Source organism: Rattus norvegicus, chromosome 11 (genome assembly GCF_036323735.1).
Source record: "Rattus norvegicus strain BN/NHsdMcwi chromosome 11, GRCr8, whole genome shotgun sequence".
In the NCBI taxonomy this organism is placed as follows: domain Eukaryota; kingdom Metazoa; phylum Chordata; class Mammalia; order Rodentia; family Muridae; genus Rattus; species Rattus norvegicus.
Genome location: NC_086029.1, coordinates 52260220 through 52283517, shown reverse-complemented (window position 1 = coordinate 52283517; position 23298 = coordinate 52260220). Strand labels below are relative to the sequence as shown.

Below are 23298 nucleotides of genomic sequence, written 5' to 3'. Positions count from 1 at the left end.
ACAGATCGGAAAAGAAGAGGTCAAATATCACTATTTGCAGATGACATGATAGTATATTTAAGTGATCCCAAAAGTTCCACCAGAGAACTACTAAAGCTGATAAACAACTTCAGCAAAGTGGCTGGGTATAAAATTAACTCAAATAAATCAGTTGCCTTCCTCTATACAAAAGAGAAACAAGCCGAGAAAGAAATTAGGGAAACGACACCCTTCATAATAGACCCAAATAATATAAAGTACCTCGGTGTGACTTTAACCAAGCAAGTAAAAGATCTGTACAATAAGAACTTCAAGACACTGAGGAAAGAAATTGAAGAAGACCTCAGAAGATGGAAAGATCTCCCATGCTCATGGATTGGCAGGATTAATATGGTAAAAATGGCCATTTTACCAAAAGCAATCTACAGATTCAATGCAATCCCCATCAAAATACCAATCCAATTCTTCAAAGAGTTAGACAGAACAATTTGCAAATTCATCTGGAATAACAAAAAACCCAGGATAGCTAAAGCTATCCTCAACAATAAAAGGACTTCAGGGGGAATCACTATCCCTGAACTCAAGCAGTATTACAGAGCAATAGTGATAAAAACTGCATGGTATTGGTACAGAGACAGACAGATAGACCAATGGAATAGAATTGAAGACCCAGAAATGAACCCACACACCTATGGTCACTTGATTTTTGACAAAGGAGCCAAAACCATCCAATGGAAAAAAGATAGTATTTTCAGCAAATGGTGCTGGTTCAACTGGAGGGCAACATGTAGAAGAATGCAGATCGATCCATCCTTATCACCCTGTACAAAGCTTAAGTCCAAGTGGATCAAGGACCTCCACATCAAACCAGACACACTCAAACTAATAGAAGAAAAACTAGGGAAGCATCTGGAACACATGGGCACTGGAAAAAATTTCCTGAACAAAACACCAATGGCTTATGCTCTAAGATCCAGAATCGACAAATGGGATCTCATAAAACTGCAAAGCTTCTGTAAGGCAAAGGACACTGTGGTTAGGACAAAACGGCAACCAACAGATTGGGAAAAGATCTTTACCAATCCTACAACAGATAGAGGCCTTATTTCCAAAATATACAAAGAACTCAAGAAGTTAGACCGCAGGGAAACAAATAACCCTATTAAAAAATGGGGTTCAGAGCTAAACAAAGAATTCACAGCTGAGGAATGCCGAATGGCTGAGAAACACCTAAAGAAATGTTCAACATCTTTAGTCATAAGGGAAATGCAAATCAAAACAACCCTGAGATTTCACCTCACACCAGTGCGATTGGCTAAGATCAAAAACTCAGATGACAGCACATGCTGGCGAGGATGTGGAGAAAGAGGAACACTCCTCCATTGTTGGTGGGATTGCAGACTGGTAAAACCATTCTGGAAATCAGTCTGGAGGTTCCTCAGAAAATTGGACATTGAACTGCCTGATGATCCAGCTATACCTCTCTTGGGCATATACCCAAAAGATGCCTCAACATATAAAAGAGACACGTGCTCCACTATGTTCATCGCAGCCTTATTTATAATAGCCAGAAACTGGAAAGAACCCAGATGCCCTTCAACAGAGGAATGGATACAGAAAATAAGGTACATCTACACAATGGAATATTACTCAGCTATCAAAAACAACGAGTTTATGAAATTCGTAGGCAAATGGTTGGAACTGGAAAATATCATCCTGAGTGAGCTAACCCAATCACAGAAAGACATACATGGTATGCACTCATTGATAAGTGGCTATTAGCCCAAATGCTTGAATTACCCTAGATCCCTAGAACAAACGAAACTCAAGACAGATGATCAAAATGTGAATGCTTCACTCCTTCTTTAAATGAGGAAAAAGAATACCCTTGGCAGGGAAGGGAGAGGCAAAGATTAAAACAGAGACTGAAGGAACACCCATTCAGAGCCTGCCCCACATGTGGCCCATACATATACAGCCACCCAATTAGACAAGATGGATGAAGCAAAGAAGTGCAGACCGACAGGAGCCGGATGTAGATCGCTCCTGAGAGACACAGCCAGAATACAGCAAATACAGAGGCGAATGCCAGCAGCAAACCACTGAACTGAGAATAGGACCCCCGTTGAAGGAATCAGAGAAAGGACTGGAAGAGCTTGAAGGGGCTCGAGAACCCATATGTACAACAATGCCAAGCAACCAGAGCTTCCAGGGACTAAGCCACTACCTAAAGACTATACATGGACTGACCCTGGACTCTGACCCCATAGGTAGCAATGAATATCCTAGTAAGAGCACCAGTGGAAGGGGAAGCCCTGGGTCCTGCTAAGACTGAACCCACAGTGAACTAGTCTATGGGGGGAGGGCGGCAATGGGGGGAGGGTTGGGAGGGGAACACCCATAAGGAAGGGGAGGGGGGAGGGGGATGTTTGCCCGGAAACCGGGAAAGGGAATAACACTCGAAATGTATATAAGAAATACTCAAGTTAATAAAAAAAAAGAAAAAAAAAACAAATAAAAAAAAAATAAAAAAAATAAAAAAAAAAGATTGCATTTTTCTGATTTTTTTAACATCTTATAAAATTCCTATGTAATCCTATCTTATCTCAGTAACAGTTGAAATTCTTCTGAAAAATCTAAAGACACAGAAGTGTACAGTAGGCTTTTAAACTTGTCTTATATTTAAATCCTTCTAGAGTATGGCTTTAATGTATAAATATATATGTGACATGCTTTCCTCTGCCAAGAAAATTAGTATATTTATTACTTCAAAAGATTGTTTCCCACTCTTTTATAAACTTTCTTTGCAGTTTCTTTTTGCAGATTCAATCCGTAATTGCTTTCTGTTACTAAAAATCAGTTGACAAATTTAAACAAGATACTATATCTTAGTATTTGTATTGTTATTGTTAGCCTAAAAGAAATAAATTTAAATATGTCAAGTTGTATGTATATTATATTAATAAGCAATTTTAATAATATACATATTTTAAAACATGCTACAATCATAACTGATTATTATAAAAAATTAGCAAATTGAGTGAATTCCATCAGTTTATAGTTTTATATAAACCTATTTAATTCTGTTCTTTTATGTGTTACATATACATCGTATATATACATATATATATTATTCATTTGATATAATGTGAGCTTAAAACTTACTAATAGATTGTAAAAGAATACATATTAGATGACATGTAAATGTTTATATATGTAACAAAGAATATAGTTGGAATGAAAGTAACTAAAAGTATTAAATAGGTCATCTCTGAAAACCATGGAGAAAGAAAATATTTTTAACAAAAGAACAAAGCTTTATCAGATTTTTCTACTACTTTATCAAAATCAGAATTCAATATCAAATTATAACAATGGTTCTCTGTCACAATCACATAATGGGAGGGTTTAAATAACTAAATGATATCCTGATCCTTTGTGTATTCACTAATTAGAAAATTATGAAAGGCATGTTTCTGTCTAAGATGACATCAATAGTCATTGAGATATAAACAATCATGAAATCAATATGTTTGAGAAAGATGCAAAGTAGAAATAGTGAGAAAATTTTATGAATATGGAGAGATATGCCAGCAAATGTATGTTAACAATGTATATTCTTATGTTCCACAGATGTTAAGCATGCCATCTCATATGTGTGAGATTGTTTGAAGGATCTGGATAACATTCCAAGATCATGTCCTTTCAAATATATTCCATTATGAATATTGCAGAAATTTAAAAAATGTTGTAAGATATATGTTGTTATAAGAAATATCTCATCCCAATCTAGTTAGTATGTATTACAAAATCTTTTCTACTATATATTCAATAAAATCAAAGCAAGCTAGCTCTGTTTAACTCAAGCAGCTTGAATATTTCCATTGTATATTTTAACAGTTCCAATTAAATTATTTGAATGTCCTGTACGGCATTTGATATTAAATTTTGTAATATATTTATTCGTTACAGAACTGTGAATATATAAATATCTTCTCAAAATCTAGGAAATTTTAATAAAACACTTAAATTGACCTAAATTCTAAATCATTAAACATTCAATAATTATGATGCAGAAATAATTAATTAAGTTATACACAATCTTTGAACTGAGTTGCATATAGGTATAAAAGTTATTTGATACAGTCTGTACTCTAGATATAACTTCATCTTCTGTGCTGTGTAGTCTACAAATCACTGTTTAGAATTTTTAGCTTACTATTCTTCTAAATATATAAAGGTGAGCACATTTAATCCAAAAATATCTTTCTACCTATAATTTTCTATAATTCAATAAATAGTTTATCTCTTTAGAATGGTGGAGTAATAATACAACTTGAATATACAAAGAGAGTTTTTATACATTGAGCTACTACATGCACTAACATGTTTTAAGGACTTAAGTGATGGAGAGCTGGCTCAGTGGTTAAAAACACTGACTGGAATACACAAGATACAATTCACAGACCATATGAAGCTCAAGAAGAAAGACCAAAATGTGTATGCTTCAGTCCTTCTTAGAAGGGGGAAGAAAATACTTAAGGGAGGAAATACAGGGGAAAAGAGTGTAGCACAGACTGAAGAAAAGGCCATCCAAAGTCTGCCCCACCTGGGGATCCATCGTAAATCCAGCTACCAAACCCAGTCACTTTTGCTGATACCAAGAAGGAGCCTGATATGGATGTCTCCTGAGAGGCAGAGCCTTATTGATACAGAGGAGGATGTTTGTAGTTAACCATCAGACTAAGCACAGGGCCCCCCCAGTGGAGGAGTTAGAGAAAGGACTGTAGGAGCTGAAGGGGTTTAAAACCCCATAGGAAGAACAACAATATCAGCCAACAAGACCACCCCCCCCCGAACTCCCGGGGACTAAATCAACCAAAGAGTACACATGGAGGCACCCATGGCTCTAGCCACATATGTAGCAGAGGATGGCATTGTCTGACATCAGTGGGAGGAGAAGCCCTTGGTCCTATGAAGGCTCCTTTCCTCAGTGTAGGGGAATGCCAGGGTGTTGAGGTGGGAGGGATGGGTGAGAGTGGGAGCATCTTCATAGAAGCATAGAGGGGGAATGGGAGAGTGAGAAAACGGTTAAGGAGATAACATTTGAAATGTAAATACATGAAATATCCAATAAAAAGAATTTAAAATATTAGGGAAAGTATTACTAGGCATTTCTTCAAACTGAAACTATAGAACATAGTATATTTTCTATGTGACTAAAAGGTGCTCTCACTTTTGGTAAGACTAACATCTTTGTAATATTGATCATTTATTTTCTATTATAGTTGATTCAAATTATTTCAACTGCACTCACCAACAAACTCAATACTACGTTATGCTGTATAATTCACAAAATAAAATACTTTCCATCTTTTATTATTGGAATTCTATATTCAATAAATATGACTCCCCTATGGCACCAGACTGCCATACACTAGCACTCATTTTTATTGAATTATATGCTATTGGTATTAATGTGCTAGGTTTATTTCTCCTACTATGAGTTCTTCAAGATTTATTTCTAATGATGACTACTGCAGACATTTTCTAAGGTTGAATCATTTAATTTACCTATACATTTGGAGATTGTGATTTAGATTGATACATCCTTTAGCAAATGTGAATTTGGCTGGTACAAAAGCACTAGTGTAAACTAATGCTTTCAAGTCTCTATTTCCAATATTTTCACATAGTTTACATGGGATTAAGTGCATTGCATGGCTGATGAATTAGGCTTTTTGAGAATCTGCAAGTGTCAACAGATGACACTAATATTCTCACCAAGAAGAAAATGTCACAGATTCACAACATCTTAGCCAACATGTCTCTCTTTTTTTTATTTTACTCTGTCCCATGATAATGAATAATGGTATCTTTTGTGGGCTTTTAGTGTATGGATAATTATGTATAAGAGCATTTCTTTAATCTTACTTACGATAATATTGTATTTCTTTTGTTGCATTCTAAGAGTTTTATTATTTGGGTTATGCAATAGCTAAATGATAGAGCCTTTTCTTAGCATGTGTCAAGTCCTAGTACCACAGAGAACTGAGAACAAAGATATGAATTTACCATGTTTATGTGAGAGAAGATATTTTCAATGTTGTATATCATTAATGTTATTTGAGGCACAATTTAGTTTCTTTTGGGAGCCTTTGTATATTTGGGAAAATATTCATGTTATCAGGAGTTAGCAAAGTGTTATAACTTTGCTAACATGTCTGTGTACCAAAATCAGTTTATTACCTCCTAGTCATATGATATGTTTTGGTGTATCCATATTAAGAATTTTCCCAGTAAGTATTATTACCTAATATTTTATCACTGGACTTAATTCTTTCAGGTTTTTCTTCAATTTATTTTGATGACCCGCTATTAGTTGTAGGAATATTTGAGTTTCTTACTTTGTTGCTGTTTTGAAACTCTTATCAATATACCATAAACATTTTGAGACTTCTTTTGACCTTATGACCCCACTGATATGAAAAACTGAAAATACCAGAATATTATTCTTGTCCAAATAACAACTCTTAAATATTTCTAATTATTTTAGTTTTAAAATTGTGTGTGAATGTATGTTTGAAAGCCAGTGTGTGCACTTGAAGACACTGTAGAAGCCAACACTCAGGTGCTGGAGTTCAGGCGTCTGTGAGTCACCTAACGTGCATATTAGTGACTGAAACTGGGTCATTTGCAAGAAAAGCAGGAGTTCTTACTCACTTATTCACTCAGGCACTACACAGGCTTCTTATCAGTAATACTTTACAATTTCCTAGACCTACTGAAAAAGATGTTTCTTTATTAATATGTTTTCTAAATATTCTTTTAAAGTGTGTCCTTTTGTGTTTGTATGTAAGTGATCTTGAAGGAATGTGTACACCATATGCATGGAGGTGTTCCCTGAAGCCAGAAGAAATCATCAGATCCCTGAGAACAGGAGATATTGTCAAGGGTGAGCCACCAAATGTGTGCTAGGAATTGAACCCAGTCCTCTGCAAGAGCAGTAAGCACTCTTAACTGCTGAGTCATCTTTCTAGCTCAGTGTTCTAAATCCTCTTATATATATATTTGTCATCCTTTATGGAAGAGAAAAGAGCATATATTTTTTTCATTGAAACAGAGCTCCCATGCTTCAGTAACATTTTACTTAGTAATAGTTTTGTTAGAATTACTGAAGGATGAGAAGGTATTGTGGATATGTGACAGAATATTAAGCACCAAGAGCTGTGTTCCTTATTTAGACAGTATTTGCAGAAGAGAATATCATCTTGCCTATGTATTTTCCTTCTCTATATATTACCTATAAATATATGTATAACATATAAATAATGCAATTAATTTATTATGTGTATTATTTATGTACATTATGTATATGCATGCACATGTGTAAGGTGTGTTTATCGCTGCAATTACTATTGATGCTCAAGAAGCTTTTGACCCACCATTTGTCCTATCTAATAAAAATATAGGGACAAAGACGGAGCAGAGACTGGGGAATGGCCAACCAATGGCTGGCTCAATCCCTGACACTATTAAGGAAACTCTGTATGCTTGCCGACAGAAAGAAGTCTAGCATAACTGTCCTCTGAGAGGCTCCACTCAGCAGCTGACTAAAACAAATCCAGAGACACACAGCTTCACAGCTCTTAAGCGACAGTTGAAGGAATGATTGAGAGTCCCAAAAGGGATAGGAACTCCATAGGAAGACCAACATTATCAACCAACCTGAGCCTTAGGTGCTCTCAGAGGCTGAAGCACCAGCCAATGAGCATACATGGGCTGCACCAAGGGCCCGGCATATATGTAGCCAATGAATAGCTCAGTCTTCATGTGGGTCCCCCCAACAATTAGAGTGCGGCATGTCCCTTAACCTGTTGCCTGTCTGTGGATCCGTTTCTCCTAACTGAGCTGCCTTATCTGGCCTCAGTGGGAGAGGATGCTCCTAGCCTTTCAGAGGCTCTATATGATAGGGTCAGGGGCTCCCACCCTCTTAGAGCAGAAAGAGAGAGGAGATGTAGGAGGGATTGTGTGATGGGAAGACCAGGAGCAGGGGCAGCAATCAGGATGCAAAATAAATGAATAAATGAATGAATGAATGAATGAATGAATGAATGAATGATAAATAAGTAGAAAAAATTATGCCATCAAAAGTTCACAAGTTCATTGTAGTTCTAGCTGATTTGAGTCATAACACTCATATATTTACTGTTCTAAACTCTCTACATCACAGTCACAAGTGAGAAGAAAGATGGCTAACAAACGATAGATATGGTTTAGATTTTCTGGGAATGTTCTTAAAAGTGAAACCTAGTAACTCTGGAATTATGCAAGTTCTTCATTGCTCATCCTAACTACTTACTTTATATAATCTAGAATCAATGAATCTCAGCAGGGTAGACACGAGTAAACAACCAAGTGAAAACCTAAAGAGTTTCCACCTTAATCTTTAGCACCACAGTTTTAGCAATAGGAGATGAACAACCCCAAGGAAAAAGTTTTGAGATATTCTTATAGCAAAGATATAATTATGTTGTTGGAAAAAATATATGTATAAATTTTTAGAGTATTAAGGGAGAATGCAAACAAGACAGAACTTTTAAGTTATGTTCTAGTAGGTTTTTTATGAAAGGTAATAAGAGATTGAATTCCAGGACAACTTGGCATACATATTTACATTTTAAAAATAACGTAAAAAGCAAACGTTCCAACATCTAATTAGGTATAAAATCACCAACTATAACCAATAATATTCCATGTGTGTTTATTTAAAAATAATACTTTTATCTTTAAGACTTACTATATTTATAAAATTAAATTAGGTGAATAAACCTATACTGTTGTTTATGTACAAATCTACACATAGAGTAGAAAACAAAATTTCAATGTGAATAACCTATAAATCTTCAATGTCTAGAGTGGTTTTGTATCTCAGGATAAACCAAAGTTAATCTCATATACAAGATGTGTAAATTTTTTAAAAATTTGTTCAACTTCATATAAACATATAACTATTTCAAAATGTACTGTTACTGTCTGTTAATGAAGATATGCAGTTGTTATATTTTGGTTTTCTGATTGTAATAAATTTAAAAATTTAAGGTATACATTAATGAAGACATAAAATACAATATGGTGCTTTTGTCAGATTAGTCACACGTACATGTACATGAATTGTTATGTCAGAATTTAAAGTTGTACATATTAATGTTTTCTATTTTAAAATTTAAAAATACAGTCAAATGTGGACCTTAAAATCATACACAATAATTAACAGAAACAATCTTGGTAAAAGTGATGGCACTTAACTTTTCTCTTGTCATCAGAAGAGCTGACATCAGCGTGAACAGCTCTATGTTGTAATTTGAAAATGACCTTGACTGATTATTTTCATATCACTCAGCCAACTATTCACTGAGAAATATTCTCTAGGGAAGTAATCCTCCAAATTCTGATTACCAATGAATAATGTCTTGGCAGAAAAGTCTCCAATAATGGTATTAAAGTCAGGGGGAAGTTATGATGTCAGTTAATAGGATTTAAAAAGCACAGCACTTTGACAACTGTCAAATTTGTTCCAGGCCTTGAGGGATCTGAATGTTCATTAACCAAAGGGTCATATATTAGCTCACGTCTATTCTTTCATTTCATGGCACTTGACCAGTTCAGAGTAGGGAGAAAGCACTTATGTGAGACACCGCAATGTTGAAGGTCACAGGAATGTAACTCACCTGTAGCTCTCTCAGTTCCCTCCCAAACAACTTAAAACATGGTTAAACTTCACTTGTTCTTGTGTCTTCATTATAGATCAGGCCTAAATCTTAATTCCTTTAAATAATTTACGAGGTTCACACAAATTTGCTTCTCTTGACTTTCCACATTGAAAGAAACAACCAGAAAGTAACAGGAGCTCTCCTTCTAAGTGAATCAAAGACCAATAAATTAAGTAGGCATTTTTCTAGGAAGTATGAATACAATGAAAACTGAACCATCTGTATGTCATAGGCAAACTATTTAGAAAATGACCATGCTGGAACCATGATCTAAAATTTACAGACTTAAGAACCTCAGTAGAATTCTGTACTTAGTTTTTTTGTATTATACTGTAAAATTTTTCTCGTACTATGGTAAATGTCTTAAGTGCCTGATGACTGGCAAATACTTGCTAACTATAATAATTGCAACATTTTCAAATATTGTTTAAACTGTGATCTTCTTGGAAATTTTACATAGTTAGTTTTTCAGTAATATTTATACATCTAACATTGATGGTACTTATTTCCACTTCCTGTTTCTGCCTCATTTAAAAACCTGCATTTGTACAGTATAGGCAAGCTACTGGTCTACCAATTACTTCCAAAATTTAAAGAATTCTCAGCTGAGGAATATCAAATGGCTGAGAAACACCTAAAGAAATGCTCAACATCCTTAGTCATCAGAGAAATGTAAATCAAAACAACTCTGAGATTCCACCTAACACCAGTCAGAACTGCTAAGAACTCAGGTGACAACAGATGCTGGCAAGGATGTGGAGAAAGAAGAATACTCCTTCATTGTTGGTGGGATTGCAAACTGGTACATCCTCTCTGGAAATCAGTTTGGGGGTTCCTCAGAAAATTGGACATCTCACTACCGGAGGACCCAGCTATCACTCTCCTGGATATATATATATATATATATATATATATATATATATGTATGTATGTATGTATATATATACATGTATATATATATATGTATACAGTAACTAATAACATGGACAAGTCAGCAGCTTTTATTTTATCTTTCTACATTTAATATTAAGCTAAGTTATAAAATAATTCCTAGTTGATGAAAAACTAAGCTGGACTTATTGCCATAATTGACAAGTGTAACTCCTATCACTTCAATACTCTGCAAATCAAAAGAACTCCTGAGATGTAGATACATGAGTGTGAGCAGGAAATATTTATTGACAAATCAATAATACAGGGTTTACAAACTTACATATTGAACAATGATCTAGAGAAAGTATGTGCATGGATTTCATGTGTGACATATTCTATGAAAATGTACACATATACTAATTATTGATAGTGAAGAAAATTTGAATTTCTTCTTTTCAATAATTTAATTTTTCTTGGATATTTAGTGTATTTCCATTTCACTGCTTTTATGAGAATGCTTCCATTCACACCCACCCACTCCAAACTCAACATTGCTAGTTCCATCCATTTGCCTATAAATTTCATGTAGTCATTGTTTTTAATAGCTGAGTAGTACTCCATTATGTAAATGTACCACAATTCTGTATCCATTTCTCTTTTGAAACACACGTGGGTATTTCAACTTCTGGCTATTATACTTAAGGCTGCTATGAACATAGTACAGCATGTGTACTTGTAATATGTTGGAGCACCTTTTGGGTGTATTCCCAGGAGTGGTATAGCTGGAACCTCAGGTAGTGCAATGTCCAATTTGCTGAAGAACTGCCATACTGATTTCCACAGTGGTTATACGAGTTTGCAATCCCACTAACAGTGGTAGAGTGTACCTGTTTCTCCACATCCTCACCAGCATCTCTTCTACTGTCACCTGTGTTTTTGTTTTTAGCCATTCAACTGGTAAAAGGTGATATCTCAGCATTGTTTAGATTTGCATTTCCCTGATGACTAATGATGTTGAACATTTCTTAGCTGCTTCTCAGCGATTCAGTATTCCTCTGTTGAGAATTCGTTATTAAGCTCTGTATCCCATTTTTAAGGGGATTATTTGATTCTCTGGAGCATAATTTCTTGAGTTTTACTCAGAATATATTAGATATTAACCCTTTAATGGATATAGGATTCATAAAGATATTTTCATGATCAGTTGATTGCGGTTTTCTCCTATTGACTGTGTTCTTTGCCTTATAGAGTCTCTGCAATTTTATATGGTCCTATTTTTAGATCTTACAGCATAACCCATTGGTTCCTGTTTAGTTCAAGAAAATTTCCCCTATGCCTAAGTGTTCAAGGCTCTTCCCCACCTTCTCTTCTATTAGTTTCAGTATATCTGGTTTTATGTGGACGTCTTTGATTCACTTGGACTTGAGCGTTGTACAAGAGGTCAATTTGCATTTTTGACATGCTGACCTCCAGTTGAAACAGTGTCATTCATTAAAAATGCTGTCTTTTTTCCATTTTTAGCTTCTTTGTCAAAGATTAAATGAACATAGGATGTGAGTTCATTTCTGGGTCTTCAGTTCTAGTCCATTGAGCTACCTGCCTGTTTCTGTACCAACACTATGCAGTGTTTATCACGATTCCTCTGTAACACAACCTGAGGTCAGGGATGTTGATTCTCACAGAAGTTCTTTTATTGTGAGAATAGTTTTTGCTATCCTGGATTTTTTGTTATTCCGAATGAATCTGGAAATTGCTCTTTCTAATTCTATGAGAATTAGAGTCACAATTTTGATGGGGATTGCATTGAATCTGTAGATTGCTTTCAGCAAGATTTTTACTATAATAATCCTTCCAATTCCTGAGCATGGGGCATCTTTTGAGACCTTCTTCAATTTCTTTCTTCAGACACCTGAAGTTCTTGCAATACAGATCTTTCACTTGCTTGGTTAGAGTCACACAACAGTATTTTATATTATTTTTGGCTTTTATGAAGTGTGTCATTTCCCTAATTTCTTTCTCAGCCTGTTAGTCCTTTGAGTAGAGGAAGGCTACTTATTTGTTTGAGTTAATTTTATATCCAGCCACTTAGTAGTTCTCTAGTGGAACTTTTGGGGTCACTTAAGTATACTATCATATCATCTGCAAATAGTGATATTTTGACTTCTTCCTTTCCAATTTGTATCCCTTTGACTTCCGTTTGTTGTGTGATTGCTCTTGCTAGGACTTCAAGTGCTATATTGATTAAGTAGGGAGAGAGCAGGCAGCCTTGTGTAGTCCCTGATTTTAGTGGGATTGCTCCAAGTTTCTGTCCATTTAATATGATGTTGGCTACTGGTTTGCTATATATTGTTTTTACTATGTTTATGTATGGGCCTTGAATTCCTGATCTTTCCATATCATTTAACATGAAGGGTATTGAATTTTGTCAAAGCTTTCTCAGCATCAAATGAAATGATTATTTTTCTCTTGAGTTTGTTCATATAGTGGATTACATTGATTTTTTTTTTATTGAACCATCCTTGCATCCCTGTGATGAAACCTTTTTGATCATGGTATATGATTGTTGTGATTTCTTGGATTTAGTTTCTGAGAATTTTATGAAGTGTTTTTACATTGATATTCATGAGGAAATTTGGTCTGAAGTTCTCTTTCTTTGTAAGGTCTTTGTGTGGTTTCGGTATAAGTGTAATTGTGGTTTCAAAGAATAAATTGGGCAGTGTTCCTTCTTATTCCACCTTATAATGGAATAGTTTGAAGAGTATTGGTATTATGTCTTCTTTGACAGTTTGATAGAATTCTGCACTAAACCCATTCGGTTCTGGATTTTCTTGGTTGGGAGATTTTATTAAATGCTTCTATTTCTTTAGGGGTTATGGGACTGTATAGATAGTTTATCTAACCCTGATTTAAGTTTGGTACCTGATATTTGTCTAGAAAATTTTCCATTTCATCCAGATATTCCAGTTCTGTTGAATATAGTCTTTTGTAGTAGAATCTGATGATTTTTTGATTTCCTCAGATTCTGTTTTTATGTCTCCCTTTTCATTTCTGATTTTGTTAATTTGAATTCTCTCTCTGTGCCCTCTGGTTAGTCTGGCCAAGGTTTTATCCATCTTCTTGATTTTCTCAAAGAACCAGCTCCTGGTTTTTTTGATTGTTTGTATAGTTCTCCTTTTTCTAGTTGATTGATTTCAGCTCTGCGTTTGATTATTTCATGCCTTATACTCCCCTTGGGTGAATTTGCTTCTTTTTTTTTTTTTAGCGCTTTCAGGGTGCTGTCAAGCTATTAGTGTATGCTGATTCCAAATTCTTTTTGGAGGCATTGAGTACTATGAGTGTTCCTCATATCACTGTTTTCATTGTATCCCATATGTTTCGGTATGTAGTGCCTTAATTTTCATTGAATTCTATAAAGGTTTTAATTTCTTTCTTTACTTCTTTTTGACTAAGTTGTTATTGAGTAGAGTATTGCTCAGTTTCCCTATGTATGTGGGTTTTGTGCTGTTTTTGTTGTTATTGAACGCTAGCCTTAGTCCATGGTGATCTCATAGAATGCATGGGATTACTTCATTCTCCTTGTATCTTTTGAGGACTGTTTTATGACAAATTATATGCTAATTTTTTGAGAAGGTCCTATGAGGTAATGAGAAGAAGGTATATTCTTTTGTTTTAGGATGAAATGTTCTATAGTCATCTGTTAAATGCAATTGGTTCATAATTTCTGCTAGTTTTACTGTCTTTCCATTTATTTTCTGTTTCCATGATCTGTCCATTGATGAGAACATGTTGAAGTCTCCTACTATTATTGTGTGTGGTCCATTGCATGTTTTGATCTTTAGTAGGTTTTTTTAATGAATATGGGTCCCCTTGCATTTGAAGCATAGATGTTCAAAAATGAGAGTTCTTCTTGGTATATTTTTCCTTTGATGAGTGTGCAGTGTCCTCCTTATTTATTTATTTTTTTGGTAACTTCTGGTTGAAAGTCTATTTAATGTAATGTCAGAAAAGCTACTCTAGCTTGTTTCTTTGGACCATTTGCTTGGAAATTTTTTCCCAGCTTTTTATTCTTAAGTAGTGTCTGTCTTTGTCCCTGAGGTGAACTTCCTATATGCAGCAAAATGCTGGGTCCTGTTTAAATATACAGTCTGGTAGTAAGTCTTTTTATTGGGGAATTGAGTCCATTTTTGTTAAAAGATATTAAGAAATGGTTATTATTTCCTGTTACTTTTGTTGTTAGAGGTGGAAGTATATTTGTGTTTCTATTCTTTTGGGTTTGTTACAAGAAGATTACTTTCTTGCTTTTTCTAGCATGTAGTTTCCCTCCTTGTGTTTTCCATTTATTATCCTTTGTAAGGCTTGATTTGTTGAAAGATATTATGTAAATTTGATCTTGTTATGGAATATCTTGCTTTCACAATTTCTGATAATTGAGAGTTTTGCTGGATATAGTAGTGTGGGCTGTCATTTGTTTTCACTTAGTGTCTGTATGATATTTGCCCAGTATCTTCTAGTTTTCATAGTCTGTGTTGAGAAGTCTGGTGTAATTCTAATAGATCTGCCTTTATATGTTACTTGACTTTTTTCCTTTACTGCTTTTAATATTCTACCTTCGTTTAGTGCATTTGGTGTTTTGACTATTATGTGACAGGAAGAATTTCTTTTCTGATCCAATTTATTTGGAATTCTGTTGGCTTCTTGTATGATTATGAACATGTCTTTCTTTATGCTAGACTAGTTTTCTTCTATAGTTTTGTTGAAGATATTTACTGGCCCTTTAATTTGGGAATCTTCTTTCTCTTTTATACCTATTATTCTCTAGTTTGGTCTTCTCATTGTGTCCTGGATTACCTAGATGTTTTGGATTAGGAGCTTTTTGCTTTTTGCATTGTCTTTGACTATTGTGTCAATGTTTTCTATGGAATCTTTTACTCCTGAAATTCTCTCTTCAATCTCTTTTATTCTGTTGGTGATGCTTACATTGAGGACTCCTGATCTCTTTCCTATGTTTTCTATCTCCAGAGTTGTCCCTCTTTTTGATTTTCTCATTTTTATTTCCATTTTTAGGTCCTGGATGGTTTTGTTCAATTCCTTCACCTGTTTGATTGTGTTTTCCTATAATCCTTTATGCGATTTTTTTGTTTCCTCTTTAAGGGCTTCTTTTTTATTTTGTTTTACCTGTATTCTCTTGAATTTCTTTTAGGGAGTTATTTATGTCCTTAAACTCCTTTATCATCATCATGAGATGATAATCTGGCTATTCCAGTGTGCTGGGATTTCAGTATTTGCTGTGGTAGGAGTTCTGGGTTCTGATGATGCCGTGTAGTCTTGATTTCTGCTGCTCTTGTCATCTGGTTATTTCTGATGTTAGTTCACCTTGCTGTCTCTGACTTGAGCTTGTCTCTCCTGTGGGCCTGTGATCTTTTGTGATCTTTGGAGTGAGAGTGCTCCCAGCAGCTCCCTGCAGGCAAGTTTTAGGTCTGAGAGATCTGGGACAGCTCCTGGTCTGGGCACAGATGGATATCAGAAGGCAAAAAGTTTTATTTCTAACATTGAAGAAGTATAGTTGCTAAAAATATACCCTGAAACACTGTATCAGTTTAGTACTGCTAGCTGTTTTTACTTTGACAATAGTCAAAATAATACAGTGTAATTTCTCTGCCTACCATGGGTCACGTGTTAATCCTGACAATAATTATTGCCTGAGTAGAGTCTTTAATTATGTAAAACAAATTTATGTAATTTAAAGTTTGAGAATCAATGTTTGATGGTAAATATGCTGTTTTTCAGTATTAAGCTCTTGATTGTAGCAATAAAAATGATACCCTTCGAATTTGAATTTATGATTGCCAATACCATGAGGAGTAAGTAAACAAGTAGGGTGTAATGGTGAGCTCCAGCTGTCTCCTTGACACAACCTGTGTCACCTAGGAAGAGTCTCAGGGAAGGACTGTCAACATTCTTTCCCCTGATGTAATTGTCCTCTCAGAAACTGACTACTAAATGATGTCAACCCTTCTAGTATTCTGGTTGCCTGGTTTAAATCTGCTGTTCTGGGTCAAACTGTTCTTATGATAACTAATTCAATCTGACTTTTCTCAGATACTTACTGTATTGCTCTGCTTGTCCTGAAACTAACTCTGACAATGTGTTTTAATCTTCTGGCAACTTTTCATTTTCTAGGTTCAACTGCAGGAATTGAACAGAATTGAACTCAACTAACTGAACAGAACTCAGAGATCTGCATGCCTGTCTCCTGTGTGCTGGAATTAAAGTATTCTACTGCTATGCCTGGACCCAAGTTTTCCTTTACCTGAAATTTGGTCAATACCATGCTGCTATGAACTCAAAGATATACTGAGCCAAGAGAAATTTACAGATGAGGGGTTAAAAGGAAATGATGCTTAAATGGTAAGCCTTCAGTTATCTACATGTCTCCTGATGTTAAAGGTATGTCTGTATTTCAGCTAGGTCTCACAATCCAGAAGGTCTTTGGATAGGATTCCTGGCCAGAGCAGCCATGTTGTTGGATTAAAATTCCTCTACAGCCTATGGACATTTGTGTGAGAAACTAAGGTAATAGTATGGAAAGACCCAGCCCCTTTTTGACATTACCATGCCTTAGGCAGGAGTTCTTGGGCTGTGTAAATGTAAGGAAAGTTAGCTGAGCATTGGAAAGCAAGCAAGGAAGCATTTTGAGTTTATTTCTCCCCAAATCTTGATAGTGGTTTTGATATGACTAACTGCTTTTAACCCCTGTCACTGTAACTTCCTTGAAATGATGGACTATAGCCTGGAAGTTTAACCTAAGGTGAACCTTATTGCCTAAGTCACATTTACTAATTTTATTTTATTACAGGACCAAAAATAAAACTAGAACACATAGAACATGTGCATAATAGAAAAAAGTGTTTAGGCTCAGAAAAGAATAAAATCCTGACATTTGTTAAAACATAAGTGGGAAGGGAAAATATTTTTTCATCATGTGAAGTGAAATAAGCTAGACACACAAATAGCAAAACTGTAGACCTGTGCACTCTCTCCAAGTTGAACTTGCAAAAGTTTTCAGTCAAATGGAGGTTACTTAAGGCTGAGGTGACTAGAGTTGAGGGAGAGACACAGAAGGACTGATACCCAAGGTAAAAGTTAAAATCAGGGAAAAGAAAATTTGCTGTGCTATTGCCCAGGACAGTGACTCATAATTATAATGTACTGCAAAGTCCAAAGTACGAGAAAAAAGATTCTAAATGTGGCCACTATAAAGCATGGAAAATATTCAAAAGAATAGGATCATTTCACCGGATTTAAATATTAAACATTTTAGGAATCTGAAAACACCAAACATGTCCCATTTCATGTAGGAATGGAAGTATAAATGTCATTAAAAAGAATTAAGCCAAGAGAAATTTACAGATGAGGGGGTTAAAAGGAAATGATGCTTAAATGGTAAGCCTTCAGTTATCTGCAGATTTTAATTGTTTCAGAATGAAGACACACTAGCCTTTTTTTTCCTGCATTTCATTTATGTGCTTTCCCATTTTGAAAACATGTTTTTGTTTGTTATGCCCATCTGCCTGTCCTTCTGCTTTGCTTTTTCTGACCATGAAGATCTAAATTAAACAGTCTCAGCTCTCACTTCCCAGCACTTCCTAAACAGTATTTACATACGTTCCTTAGCAGCTTGTTTTGAAATCAGCCTCCCCCGCCACCGCCCCCCCCCCCGTGTAGCTCACACCATTTTAATCTGATAAGTACTCAATAAATTCACTTTAATTAATAACATTTAACAGTTCTTACTGATGTGATTAACCAACAAAGAAAAGTCAAAATGATTTTTAAATCATTCATTTAAAGAAAGCATTCCTGAAACCGCTTGCTTTGATCTCTAAATTCTAAAATATATAGCTGAGGTAAGTCTGTAGCTTTGTTATTCCCTTTAGGGATAGAAAGTTTGTGTGACAGTGTCTGCAACTGTGAAGGCAGCTTCCAAATGAGTCAGGCAAAGGCTGTTTTCAGCCTTTACTCCTAGTCTACTTTCCAGTACAGAACACAGCCAATTGAATTACAACAAAAGACATGTCATATTAGCAAGCATCGTACTATTAGAAATCTATCCATGAAAAAGATTTACTGCTATCCTCTGACTAACTTTCTCAGTTTAATTTCTTTTTGTTTTGCTAGTATTTAATTTTTTGGTCTTCCTATGGAGTTCCTGACCTCTTCAGGTTCCTCAATCCTTTCTCCAAATCTTCCATAAGACTCGTCAAGCTCCACCTAATGTTTGAGTGTGAGTCTCTACATCTCTTTCTGTTGGCTGCTGGGTGAAGAGAGAGGACAGTTATAATAGGTTCCTGTCTGCAAGCTTGACAGAGTATTATTAATCATGTCAGGGATTAGATGGCTGCTATCGATCAGCCTTTCTGTTTCTATATTAATCCCTTGCAGATTTTTATTACTATTGCTCTGTAGTAAAACTTGATATCAGAAATGGTGATAACCCCCAGAAGTTCGGTTTTTTGTAAAGGATTATTTTAGCTATGCTAAATTTACTGAAAGGAAATTGAGAATTGTTCTTTAAGGTCTGTAAAGAATTGTGTTGAAGTTCTGATAGGAATTACATTGAACATGTACATTGCTTTTGCTAAGATGACAATTTTCACTGTATTAATCCTACTGATTCATGAGCACTGGTGATCTTTTCATGTTGTGATATCATCTTCAATTTCTTTTTTAAGGAACTTGAAGTTCTTGTCATACAGAACTTTCAGTTGTTTGCTTAGAGTTACACCAAGTTATTTTATGGTATTCCTTCCTATTGTAAGAGACATTGTTTTCCTGATTTCTTTCTCAGGCTGTTTATATAAAGGAGGGGGGTTATTATTTTTTAAACAATTTTGCATCTAACCATGTTGCTGAAGGTGTTTGTCAGTTGTATGAGTTCTTTGGTGCAATTTTTGGGGTCGCTTATGTATACTGTCATATCATCCGTAAATAGTGATATTTTGATTTCTTCATTTCTAATTTGTAGCCACTTGATCTCCTCTAGTTGTCTTATTGCTTTAGCTAGGACTTTAAGTACTCTGTTGCAGAGATGTGGAGAGAGTTCACAGTCTTGCCTTGTCCCTGATTTCAGTAGAATTGCTTTCTGTTTCTCTTCATTTAATTTGCTGATGAGTATGGGCTTGCTGTATCTGTCCATGAGTCTTAACACGAGGAGATGTTGGATATTGTCATAGGATTTTTCTGCATCTAATGAGATGATCATGTGTTTTGTTTTGTTTTGTTTTTCTTTCACTTTGTTTATATGGTGGTGCACATTAATGGACTTCAGTAAATTGTATCAATCCCAAATCCTTGGGACGAAACCTGTTGGATCATGGTTGATGATGTTTTTGATGTGTTCTTAGAATCAGTTTGTGAGTATTTTATTGAGCATTTTGCATCAATGTTCATAGGGTGATTGATCTGAAATTCATTCTCTCTCTCTCTCTCTCTCTCTCTCTCTCTCTCTCTCTCTCTCTCTCTCTCTCTCTTGTCTTTGGGTGGTTTAGATATCAAGATGATTATAGTCTCAGAGAATAAGTTTGACCATGTCCCTTCCATTTCTCTTTTAATGGAACAGATTCAAGAGTATTGGCATTAAAACTTCTTTGAAAGTCTCGTAGAACTCTGAACTATAGCTGCCTGTCTCTGAATGCTTTTTTGGTTAGGAGAGTTTTAATGGCTGTTTCTATTACTTAGGTATTACAAGACTATTTAAATAGTTTATCTTATCTTAATTTAACTTTTATGAGTGGAATCTATCTAGAAAATCATCCATTTTGTTCAGTTATTTTCCAATTTTGTAAAGTACAAGCTTTTGATTTAAGACCTAATGATTTTATTTTTATTTTCTCCACGTCTGTTGTTATGTCTCCCCTTTTATTTCTGATTTTGTTAATTGGATACTGTCTCATTACCTTTCAAGTTTGGCTAAGACTTTGTCTATTGTGTTGATTTTCTCAAAGAACCAGCTATTGCTTTTGTTGATTCTTCATATTGTTCTCTTTGTTTCTAAGTGACTGAGCTCAGCCCTGAGTTTATTTCTTGCCCTCTAATCCTATTAGGTGTGTTTGTTTATTTTTGTCTAAAGCTTTCAAGTCTACTTTAATTTGTTAGTATGAGAACTCTCCAATATCTTTATAAAGATAATCACTGATATGAGCATATAATATCGAAGATGGATGTTTCTTTCACTATTGGGACAAGACAAATCTTTAAAACAGCAAACAATTGGTTTATTTAATATATTTTAAAGTGAACTTACAAGAACAGCACAGAAGACAGACAACATTAAAAACATGTACTTGCATCTAGGACAACTCTGTTAGAAACGTATAGTGAATGGATAGAATCTACTGTATGGTAAACCGTAGTGAGGAAATTATCAAAACAAAATTTGTTTCAACAAGAATTGTTCAGAAATATCAGGTCATCTATGATAAATAGTGTCTCCTTTATGCAATTAGATTTTATACAACTTTTGTTGATTGGGAGAAAATTAGTACATGTACTCACATAGAATATATATACTTATAGGTATACTTAAATAGTAATTTTGCTTTTGATAAACATCATTATAATGTTTTTAAGAAGCCAGTGTACTTGGTTTTCTTTGGAATTCTAAACAACCTAGAATATAAAAAATGTTTATTTTTTGTGTGCCTATGCATTTTTATAGACTGTGATTGATATATATATATGTGTGTGTGTGTATATATATATATATATATATATATATATATTATGCCTTCAATGTGTGCACAAATAGCAGAGCATTACAATGACCACTGTAGTCAATCAGTCTTCATTCTATTCCTTTGGGAAAGCCCTTTTCACTGAATTGTATCTAGGCTTGTGCATATACCTTTGTCATGCTCCTGTTTCCACTCTCAACAGAACAGGGGGCCAGAGGTGCACGTCCACACCCATGTTTCTGTAAAGATGTTAAAGATCTCTGCTCAGGACCTCATACATGCTCAACTAGAAGACTCACCTTCTCCACAGCTCCTACAGGAATTTACAATTCAATTTTATTGTGACTTACTCACAGTTTAATTTCTCAAACTTCTAATGGCATCAAAGGAAATATGAATTTATTACTCACATGCTGCACAAGGTTCCCAAAATGGTTAAGTCATATAGAGTGAGTATCAATGCAGTGCAGGTCTGAGTTGCAAAATGGCTCAGCAGGTCAAGAGACTTGCTTTCAAGACTGAAGACCAGAGTTCCATTGTTGAAATCTTTAGGTGGAGGTGAAAATTGCCTCCCTCAAATCTCATCCATCTGTGAACGCACTGTGGTTAGGTTATCCTCCAGCTCCTCCCACTCCACACACAATAAAATGTTTCAATAGCAGAAGAAAATAATAAATTAAATGTAAATTTAAGAATTATAAGTTCATAAAGTATGACATCTATGTGTTCCTGAAAATAAGAAAATTAAATCATAACAGTACTTTATATAAAAAATGACTCACAATTTAATTTTAAGCACTGTATAATTAAGCATGCAGCTTTCTTTGAAAATAATTAAACATAACAAGATAAAAGCAGAACTTACATAAGCACAACTAATTATTCTGGCACTAAATTTATATTTGGAAAGGAACAATTTTTTTACACATAAATGATTATGTTTTCTAGTGACAGTCAGTGATTTCTGTGGTCATTAGTAGTTATACTGTGGATTCCTCCTATGTGGCTATATAACATTCAAAACCTAACAATAGGCATTTGACAATTAATTCATTGTGATGCGTGCCCCTGCCTACTGATCCGATGATGATACAGAAGTTTAATTTTGCAGTCAAATCAATCTGGAAGGAAAGGTGGAGAGATAAACATGTGAGTGAAGAAAGAAATGTTTCAGATTTAACAGAAGAAATAGAAATGGATATGGAAAATGCTGAGAGAAAGGGAAGCAGGTATATTAAGGTGTAAAATTACCAACTTCAAGTGCCTTTATATGAGATGATATAAATTGTCGCATTTTAATGAGACAGCACTACATAAAAATAAAGATAGAAAATACGGGCAGTCTGGGTAAGGAAGCTTCCCTTTTCCATCTGTACTTGGAGCTAAGGATGACCCAAAGCCCTCCCAACACAAAGCCTACCCAGAGAGAATTGGTAGCCCCAAAGAACTCTTACTCCTAAGCCCGTAGGTGAGACTCATGATCCACTAACTGTCCAAAGATGGACCCACCAGGAGAACACAGGGCACAGGAACTACAGAGGAGTCTGGGACATGACCCTCCCCGTCTCCGTCTGTGCCCAGAACTAAGGCTGTTCCACAGCCCTCCAGACCCAAACCTTGCTCTGAGAGCGCTGGTCTGCCAGGAGTGTTTTCATTTTTAAGATCACAGGCTCACAGGCCCACAGAAGGGACAAGCTAATATCAGAGATAACCAGATGGCAAGACAAACGCATAAGAAACTAAACATAAATCAAGTCTATTTGGCATCATCAGAACCCAGTTCTACTACCACAGTAAGTACTGGATACCCCAACACAGCCGAGCAGCAAAATTTGGATTTAAAATCACATCTCATGATGATGATAGAGAATTAAGGACATAAATACCTCCCTAAAAGAAACACGGGAGAACACAGGCAAACAAGTAGAATCCTTTAAAGA

At 35.2% G+C, this 23298-nt stretch overlaps 1 long non-coding RNA gene across 1 annotated transcript in view; it reads left to right on the top strand.

The window, feature by feature from the left end:
• LOC134480982 (uncharacterized) overlaps window positions 1-23298 on the top strand; it is a 123167-nt gene that overhangs the window by 16617 nt on the left and 83252 nt on the right. Inside the window, exon 2 of the long non-coding RNA XR_010056094.1 lies at window positions 16806-17033. This is a non-coding gene — a long non-coding RNA (uncharacterized LOC134480982). The remainder of the gene's footprint in view (window positions 1-16805; window positions 17034-23298) is intronic.